Source organism: Oncorhynchus keta, chromosome 30, assembly GCF_023373465.1.
Source record: "Oncorhynchus keta strain PuntledgeMale-10-30-2019 chromosome 30, Oket_V2, whole genome shotgun sequence".
Taxonomy (NCBI): Eukaryota; Metazoa; Chordata; class Actinopteri; order Salmoniformes; family Salmonidae; genus Oncorhynchus; species Oncorhynchus keta.
Window position 1 is genome coordinate 52,633,129 of NC_068450.1, and position 8,577 is coordinate 52,641,705.

Sequence of the window (8,577 nt, forward strand, 5' to 3'; positions counted from 1 at the left end):
TGCACACACCGTGTTGTTGGTGCCCGCTGTTTGTGTGGCTAGTTCACACCGTGTTGTTGGTGCCCGCTGTTTGTGTGGCTAGTTCACACCGTGTTGTTGGTGCCCGCTGTTTGTGTGGCTAGTTCACACCGTGTTGTTGGTGCCCGCTGTTTGTGTGGCATAGTTCACACCGTGTTGTTGGTGCCCGCTGTTTGTGTGGCATAGTTCACACCGTGTTGTTGGTGCCCGCTGTTTGTGTGGCATAGTTCACACCGTGTTGTTGGTGCCCGCTGTTTGTGTGGCATAGTTCACACCGTGTTGTTGGTGCCCGCTGTTTGTGTGGCATAGTTCACACCGTGTTGTTGGTGCCCGCTGTTTGTGTGGCTAGTTCACACCGTGTTGTTGGTGCCCGCTGTTTGTGTGGCTAGTTCACACCGTGTTGTTGGTGCCCGCTGTTTGTGTGGCATAGTTCACACCGTGTTGTTGGTGCCCGCTGTTTGTGTGGCATAGTTCACACCGTGTTGTTGGTGCCCGCTGTTTGTGTGGCATAGTTCACACCGTGTTGTTGGTGCCCGCTGTTTGTGTGGCATAGTTCACACCGTGTTGTTGGTGCCCGCTGTTTGTGTGGCATAGTTCACACCGTGTTGTTGGTGCCCGCTGTTTGTGTGGCATAGTTCACACCGTGTTGTTGGTGCCCGCTGTTTGTGTGGCATAGTTCACACCGTGTTGTTGGTGCCCGCTGTTTGTGTGGCATAGTTCACACCGTGTTGTTGGTGCCCGCTGTTTGTGTGGCATAGTTCACACCGTGTTGTTGGTGCCCGCTGTTTGTGTGGCATAGTTCACACCGTGTTGTTGGTGCCCGCTGTTTGTGTGGCTAGTTCACACCGTGTTGTTGGTGCCCGCTGTTTGTGTGGCATAGTTCACACCGTGTTGTTGGTGCCCGCTGTTTGTGTGGCATAGTTCACACCGTGTTGTTGGTGCCCGCTGTTTGTGTGGCTAGTTCACACCGTGTTGTTGGTGCCCGCTGTTTGTGTGGCATAGTTCACACCGTGTTGTTGGTGCCCGCTGTTTGTGTGGCTAGTTCACACTGACCTTGTCCATGTAGCCATACAGTTATTGTTAATGGTTGCTCTCTGGCTGCCCAAGGAAGCAGCTCCACAGTGTCATCATAAAATTGATGTGAAATGCTCACAAATAAACAGACATTTCTTTCTCTCTCTTTCTTTATGTCTCTCCCTCCCTCCTCTCTCTCTCTCTCTCTCCCTCTTTCTCGCTCTCGCTCTCTCGCTCTCTGCTTGCTAAGGCTGAATCATTTTTACCTCACTTGGCGCTCCTTCACTCCTTTTGTACATGGTTTGAATGTAAGACAAGCATTACTTTGAAAGTGCTTACGACTGAGGGAATGTTGTTTGTTTGTATCTAATTTCACAGATGACATTGATATAGTGATATCATTTCCCACCTGCATTAGAATAGAGACTCCCTTCAAAATTGTTTACCTTCACCTCCGTATGTGATATTATTTTCTTCACCTTTTCTGTTCAAAGACTGACCTACCTTTTATTGTATGTGACTTGACTGCAATGTCATATTACTCTATAACAGTTGAAACCTGGGCCCATTTGGACTTGCACACTACCGTGCTCTATCATTCATTTATCACTGCTCTCTGCATGGTTAATTGTGAAGATGTTTACATGCTTCCTGTCCCAATGAAATACCATATAATGTGTTATATTCCATTTTGTCTAGACTTATCCTGCCTGTGGAACCAGTTTGCCTGCTCTAAGAACAAGTGCATCGCCAAACAGTGGCTTTGTGACGGAGAGGACGACTGTGGGGATGGATTGGACGAGAGCTCAGAGATCTGTGGTATAAAAACACACCTGAATTTATTTACACTATGTTGACTCAAATGTGTCAAACTACAGATCCGGGTTCGATCCCGGGCCGTGTCGCTGCTGGCTGCACCCGGGAGACCCATGAGGCGGCGCACATTTGGCCCAGCGTCGTCCGGGTTAGGGGAGGGTTTGGCCAGCTGGGATGTCCTTGTTCCATCGCGCTCTAGCGACTCCTTGTGGCAGCCCGGCGCATGCACTCTGATTCGGTCGCCAGCTGTACAGTGTTTCCTCCGACACATTGGTGCGGCTGGCTTCCGGGTTAAGCGAGCAGTGTGTCAAGAAGCAGCGCAGCTTGGCGGGGTCATGTTTCGAGGGGAAACACGTGACCTTCGCCTCTACCGAGTCCGTACGGGTAGTTGCAGCGATGGGACAAGACTAACTACCAATTGGATATCATGAAATTGGGGAGAAAAAGGCGTAAAAAGTACAACAAAAAGAAAGGGACAGGGAAAGATTCAGTTAATATATTTGAAATTTTACGACATATATCCTTGGTGGAGATATATAGATGAGCAATTTGCTACAGAGATGTGGATTTCATGTTTTTCAGTAATATTTGCACAGACTCTTCAGAAAGTCTTGTAAATATCTGTATTTCTATTACTGTAATTGTGCAGATTCTGTATCCTGATTGCCAGTCTGTTTTTGCTGTCTTGCCAAATCATTATCATAGCAAACATGGTTGGCATGGCAATTCCTTAAGAAATTGGCAAGATAGCTAAAACAGACTGGCACTCAGGCTACAGATTCTTCAGTTTGTTTTGACCAGGAATCCTATTGTACATATCCAGGTACGGCTACCTGTGGCCCAGGGTTGTTTAGTTGCCCAGAGTCGTACGGCTGCGTCCCCAAACACTGGCTTTGTGATGGGGAGAGGGACTGTCCAGATGGGAGTGATGAGCTCTCTGCTGCTGGCTGTGGTAATAATATTGTTCTGAAGTTCTCCAACAGAAATCACAGTCATACTGTACTCACTCCCTTTTCTAAAGCACACATTATAATGATAATGTCTAACAGTGTCTAACAGTGTAGTCCAAGTCCCTTTTGTAAAACACAAATGTCTCAATACATGTCTGTCATAGGGTATTGCCTTCTGAAGGCCTCCAGACAGAAAACAAACAGCAGACAATCATAGCGTAGTCCCATTTGTAAAGCAAAAATGTCTCATTACATTTCTGTCATTGTGTATTGGTCAATACATTCGGTCAATATTGTGTATTCAGAATCACTATTGCAAAGCAAAAATGACTCAATACGTTTCTGTTACAACAAAAAAATTGAAAAATAATCGGCACTCCATCTTCTACAGTGCTGTAAAACCATATTTCACCTTCACTCTACATTACCAAAAGTATGTGGACACCAACTCGTCGAACATCTCATTCCAAAATGATGGGCATTAATATGGAGTTGGTCCCCTCCTTGCTGCTATAACAGCCTCCACTCTTCTGGGAAGGCTTTCCACTAGATGTTGGAACATTGCTGCGGGGACTTGCTTCCATTCAGCCGTGAGCATTATTGAGGTCGGGCACTGATGTTGGACGATTAGGCTTGACTCGCAGTCGACATTCCAATTCATCCCAAAGCACTTACAGTTGACCGGGGCAGCTCTTGCAGGTCAGAAATTTGACGAACTGACTTGTTGGAAAGGTGGCATCCTATGACGGTGCCACATTGAAAGACACTGGACTCTTCAGTAAGGCCATTCTTTTGTGAATGTTTGTCTATGGAGATTGCATGAGGGTGTGCTCGATTTTAATACACATGTCAGCAACGGGTGTGGATGAAACAGCCAAATCCACTAATTTGAAGGGAAGTCCACCTACTTTTGTATATATAGTGTACCTTGTTAATAATGTCCACATTCCTATAGAAGTTCAGATCCTTTTTGAGAGAGGTGTATGATATGAAAAAATCTCAGGTATTTCTTTTACAAATTGTCCCTCCACATATTTCTTATCACAGCCCCCAACAACACGTGCATGGAGGGAATGTTCCAGTGTCGTAATCAGATCTGCATCCCACAGCGGTTCGCTTGTGACCGTGACGATGACTGTGGAGACGGCTCCGATGAGACCCTGGAATGTGGTAAGAATCTCTCTCTCTCTGTCTGTCTGACTTGTATTTCCTCTTGATGTGTTCTGACTGCACATCCCACCTCTTGCCTCCTGTGTCCTACAGAGTACAGGTCCTGCAGTCTGGGGGAGTTCCGCTGCACAGATGGCCGCTGTTTACCCAGAGTTCAGTGGGAGTGTGACGGCCATCCCGACTGTCTCGACCAATCAGACGAGCTGCCATACAACACCAAGTGTTCCGCTGCAGGCAAGCCTTTCATCTGATACAACACAAGTGTGTGTGAGAGAGAGAACAGACGAGGTACAGACTGCCCCAGTCTCACCATGTTCCTGCTGGTTTTAGCCTATTACAAACACATTTTGTGCTCATAGACCTGCTGGGAACAGACCTTTCAGGATCCAGGTGCTCAAAATGAACCCACCGACTCCCGGTTAACTGATTGTGATTTATCTTCAATGCACTTTACAATATAATATTCATAATCTTCTGAATCATGATATATGGGCTGGCTGGCTAGTAGCTTGTGTGGATATTTTTAGTATATGGTTGTTAGATCAGGCAGATCACCTGTGATACAAGTCATTATTCAACGTCCATCCATGTCTGAGGACTTCGGGAGATGCCGTGGAAACCGGCCACTAAGGGCAACAGTGAGCTCTGTTACCTTCAAGTAAGCATAGTGGACGTGGATGGCAGATGGGCGTAAGCATCCACCTCTGGTTCCAAAGAGCCCAAAGGATGCATGTTCAAATCCACCGATATGTTGTTTTTTATATTCTTATTTTACGAATTCGGAGTTGATGCCTAAACTTAACCTTGGAACGATACGGAGAGGTAATCAAACTCTTCAAAATTTGTTGTTTGGAACAACTTCGAAATTTGACGTTTGAGAAACATGGATGAACGTCTTGACTACCTCTGTTGCTGCTGCCATGACACTCGTGTGCAACTCCCGACTGAAGAAGGGATGGAGTTGGGTCGGAGGGGCGTAGATGCAGCCGCTCCTCTCTGTCTTTCTGCCTCTCTCTGCTGCACGTAGGTTAACCTCTAGCGACGAGCAATCCCGTATCTGGGAGCGTAATCATAGCCTCAAGTGCATTACCATAACGCAACGTTTCCTATTCATGAAAATCGCAAATTAAATGAAATAAATATATTGAAACACAAGCTTAGCCTTTTGTTAACAACACTGTCATCTCAGATTTTCAAAATATGCTTTTCAACCAAAGCTACACAAGCATTTGTGTAAGAGTATTGATAGCCTAGCATAGCATTAAGTCTAGCATTCAGCAGGCAACATTTTCACAAAAACAAGAAAAGCATTCAAATAAAATCATTTACCTTTGAAGAACTTCGGATGATTTCAATGACGAGACTCTCAGTTAGATAGTAAATGTTATTTTTTTCCAAAAAGATTATTTGTGTTGGCGAAATAGCTCCGTTTTGTTCATCACGTTTGGCTAAGAAAAAGACCAGAAAATGCAGTCACTACAACGCCAAACTTTTTTCCAAATTAGCTCCATAATATTGACAGAAACATGGCAAACGTTGTTTAGAATCAATCCTCAAGGTGTTTTTCACATCTAATCGATAATATATCAGTCGTGACAGTTGGTTTCTCATCAGAAGCGAACGGAAAAATACTGCAGCTGGAGATTATGCAATAATTGCAACGGAGGACACCAAGCGACCACCTGGTAGATGTTGTCTCTTATGGTCAATCTTCCAATGATATGCCTACAAATACGTCACAATGCTGTCGACACCTTGGGGAAGTGACAGAAAGCCTAAGCTCATTCGTGGCCCATTCACAGCCATATAAGGAGTCATTGGCATGAGGCGGTATCAAAAAATGTGGCACTTCCTGATTGGATTTTTATCTGGGTTTCGCCTGTAACATCAGTTCTGTGGCACTCACAGACAATATCTTTGCAGTTTTGGAAACGTCAGAGTGTTTTCTTTCCAATTCTATTATATGCATAGTCGAGCATCTTTTCGTGACAAAATATCTTGTTTAAAACGGGAACGTTTTTCATCCAAAAATTAAAATAGCGCCCCCTATATCCAAGACGTTAACAGCCAACCAGGCAGAATATTGATGATGATGTAAATCAAGTGTTATCAAGTGTTAATCAAATGTTATGCTGCTGTAGCAGTACTGTTGATATTTAAATTAGGTACTGTAGCTTGCGCCTTGTGGTGGAATTATTGTAATCAAAAGGAGAGACTTTTAGATTTCTTCCAAACAATCAAACGTTATTGTTTAATTACTGCAGTAATGGAGCTGGTCGGTAATCAACCCTGGGGGTGATCACTGAGAACTTAACAAGCTGGTTTGAGCCACGGAATTTTATTGAAAAGTCCATTCTCCTTCAGTCTCGATGACAAACAACAGATGTATGGAATGGGTCACAAGGTTAATATTTGTGTGAAATATACGTATAATTCAAAGCAGACAGTATCTGCTGTAAAAACTGTCCTCATTGTGTAGAGACCAGGGTCTGGCCCCCCAACTCGATACTGGAACCATCTCCCGCTGGTACCCCAGTACAGAAACATTAACCCATGCTCTGGAATGCGGTATCACCCAAAGACATCATAAATGTTCCAGAGGCCCATCCTCAGTAGAACATACACAGATGAGCGCTCTAACAACCCCTTATTTTGTTGCAATAAACAACCATTTGATGCATCATAACATAATCTTGTCATTTCCCCACCATAGCCTCTCAATTGGACACCACAAAATTAGGTAGAGAAAGGGGTAAAAGTATACAAAATTATAATTATAATAATTGGTAGCTTGCTACATACACTCGACCTGTGACTGCGTCTCAAGCCATTGTTGTGTCTTTGGCATCATTAAAGTCAAGACTGTTATTTTATCAAATCAATTCTCTGTAATTATTATTATGTGATTAAACTAATCATGTAAATGGTATGAACTAGGAAGTCGGGGAACCAAGGAAAATCTTCAGATTACAAAGTTATAATTTTCCTCATATAACTATTCAGATATTTTAATATGATCAATTAGTCTTCTAATTCATGAATTATTCTTTACCTCATGTTAGTCTCATTCCAAACGTTGTAAATTGTAAGTTAACTGCACCAAACCCAGCCTTTACTCTGAATCATCCATACATCAATTGTCTTAATCATTTATTTACCAACTAACTAAATAATCACAGAAATTCATAAACAAACAACACAGTAGATATGGTTACAAGTAAATGTTAGGGGAGGTTCCCTAGTGGGCTAAGCCGATATGACGGCTTGGTGGACAAAGGGAAGTGGGTGCGGACTGAGAATGGCAGGAAAGACAAAAAAAAGTCACTACACAGTTGATAATTATATGAATGGAAATGCTAATCCTTTGCACATGAACGCTCACTCATTTTGGGAATAATTGCAATCAATATGTATTTACCCAGTGTGTCGTCGTGATCTCTGATGGAATCGTCAGTCCATCTGTTGGAAAGTTCATCCGAGCGTCTCTCTGTTTCCCTAAAGTCATACGTGGTTAGAATGGGTCCTTCAGAGTACCATTCAGATATTCAGAGTAGCGTTCAGAATTCTATGATCTATACCCAGAAAGGGCCACATCATGACACCATACACGTTTGGATACTGGTTACGAACTCCATACAGGGCCAACAAACAGGCGCAACCAACCAACTTGGGGTGGCGAACTTGATGACATCACAACGAATTTCAAGCAGTGGGTTCAGAACAACAATGTCAAAAACTGTGTACAAAAGTATATACAAATACCACCACTCAAAAGAGCAGTTGTTGAGAGGGAGGGCAATGGGGCAGGTGCTCTGACACAGAGACCCCTATGTGTACACGTTCCTGGTTGATAGAAATATGTTTATTTGACTGTTTCATTATGTTGGCCGGTTCCCCAGACCCAGATTAAGCCTAGAACTGGACAACAACAAAATATATATATATATACTGTATATATATTTTTTTATCTAGGACTAGGCTTAATCTGGTTCTGGGAATACAGAAGTCTTGCATTCCTGGCTTTCACAGAAAGTTCAAATCTAACACTTGCCACTTTGTTCTGTAGAAAGCTTGTGCAACGGCTCTTTCTTCATGTGTGTCAACGGCCGCTGTGTCTCGCTGGCCAGCCTGTGTAACAGGAGGGACGACTGTGGGGACGCATCAGACGAGAGGAACTGTCATGTCAACGAGTGTCTGAACCGCCGAGTCAGTGGATGCACACAGGACTGTGAAGACCTGCCTGTAGGGTACAAGGTAGGAAGGTACCCCTGCTTGCTTTCTCACAAGTGCACACACACACACATACACACAATCACAAATCATGAACTGTACAAGGTTATTTTTCTCAGTATCACACACACACACACACACGGTATGGTAAGCCCACTAAGCTCTTACAACATAAAACTAAGGCTCAACCGCTAACTGTTTATTGATGTTTTGCAAATGTCTCTATAATGATAGGATTTCTGTGTGATAGCACCAGGGTTATTACATTACATCTATTATCATGTTTAACAATAAAACAAACAGAACCTAAATCAACATACTATGTGGACATGATATTTCTCAGAATGGAAACGGTTCTCTATTCCAGAACATTTTGCTC

At 43.6% G+C, this 8,577-nt stretch overlaps 1 pseudogene; it reads left to right on the forward strand.

The window, feature by feature from the left end:
* LOC118363991 (low-density lipoprotein receptor-related protein 1B-like) overlaps window positions 1–8,577 on the forward strand; it is a 178,882-nt pseudogene that overhangs the window by 89,911 nt on the left and 80,394 nt on the right.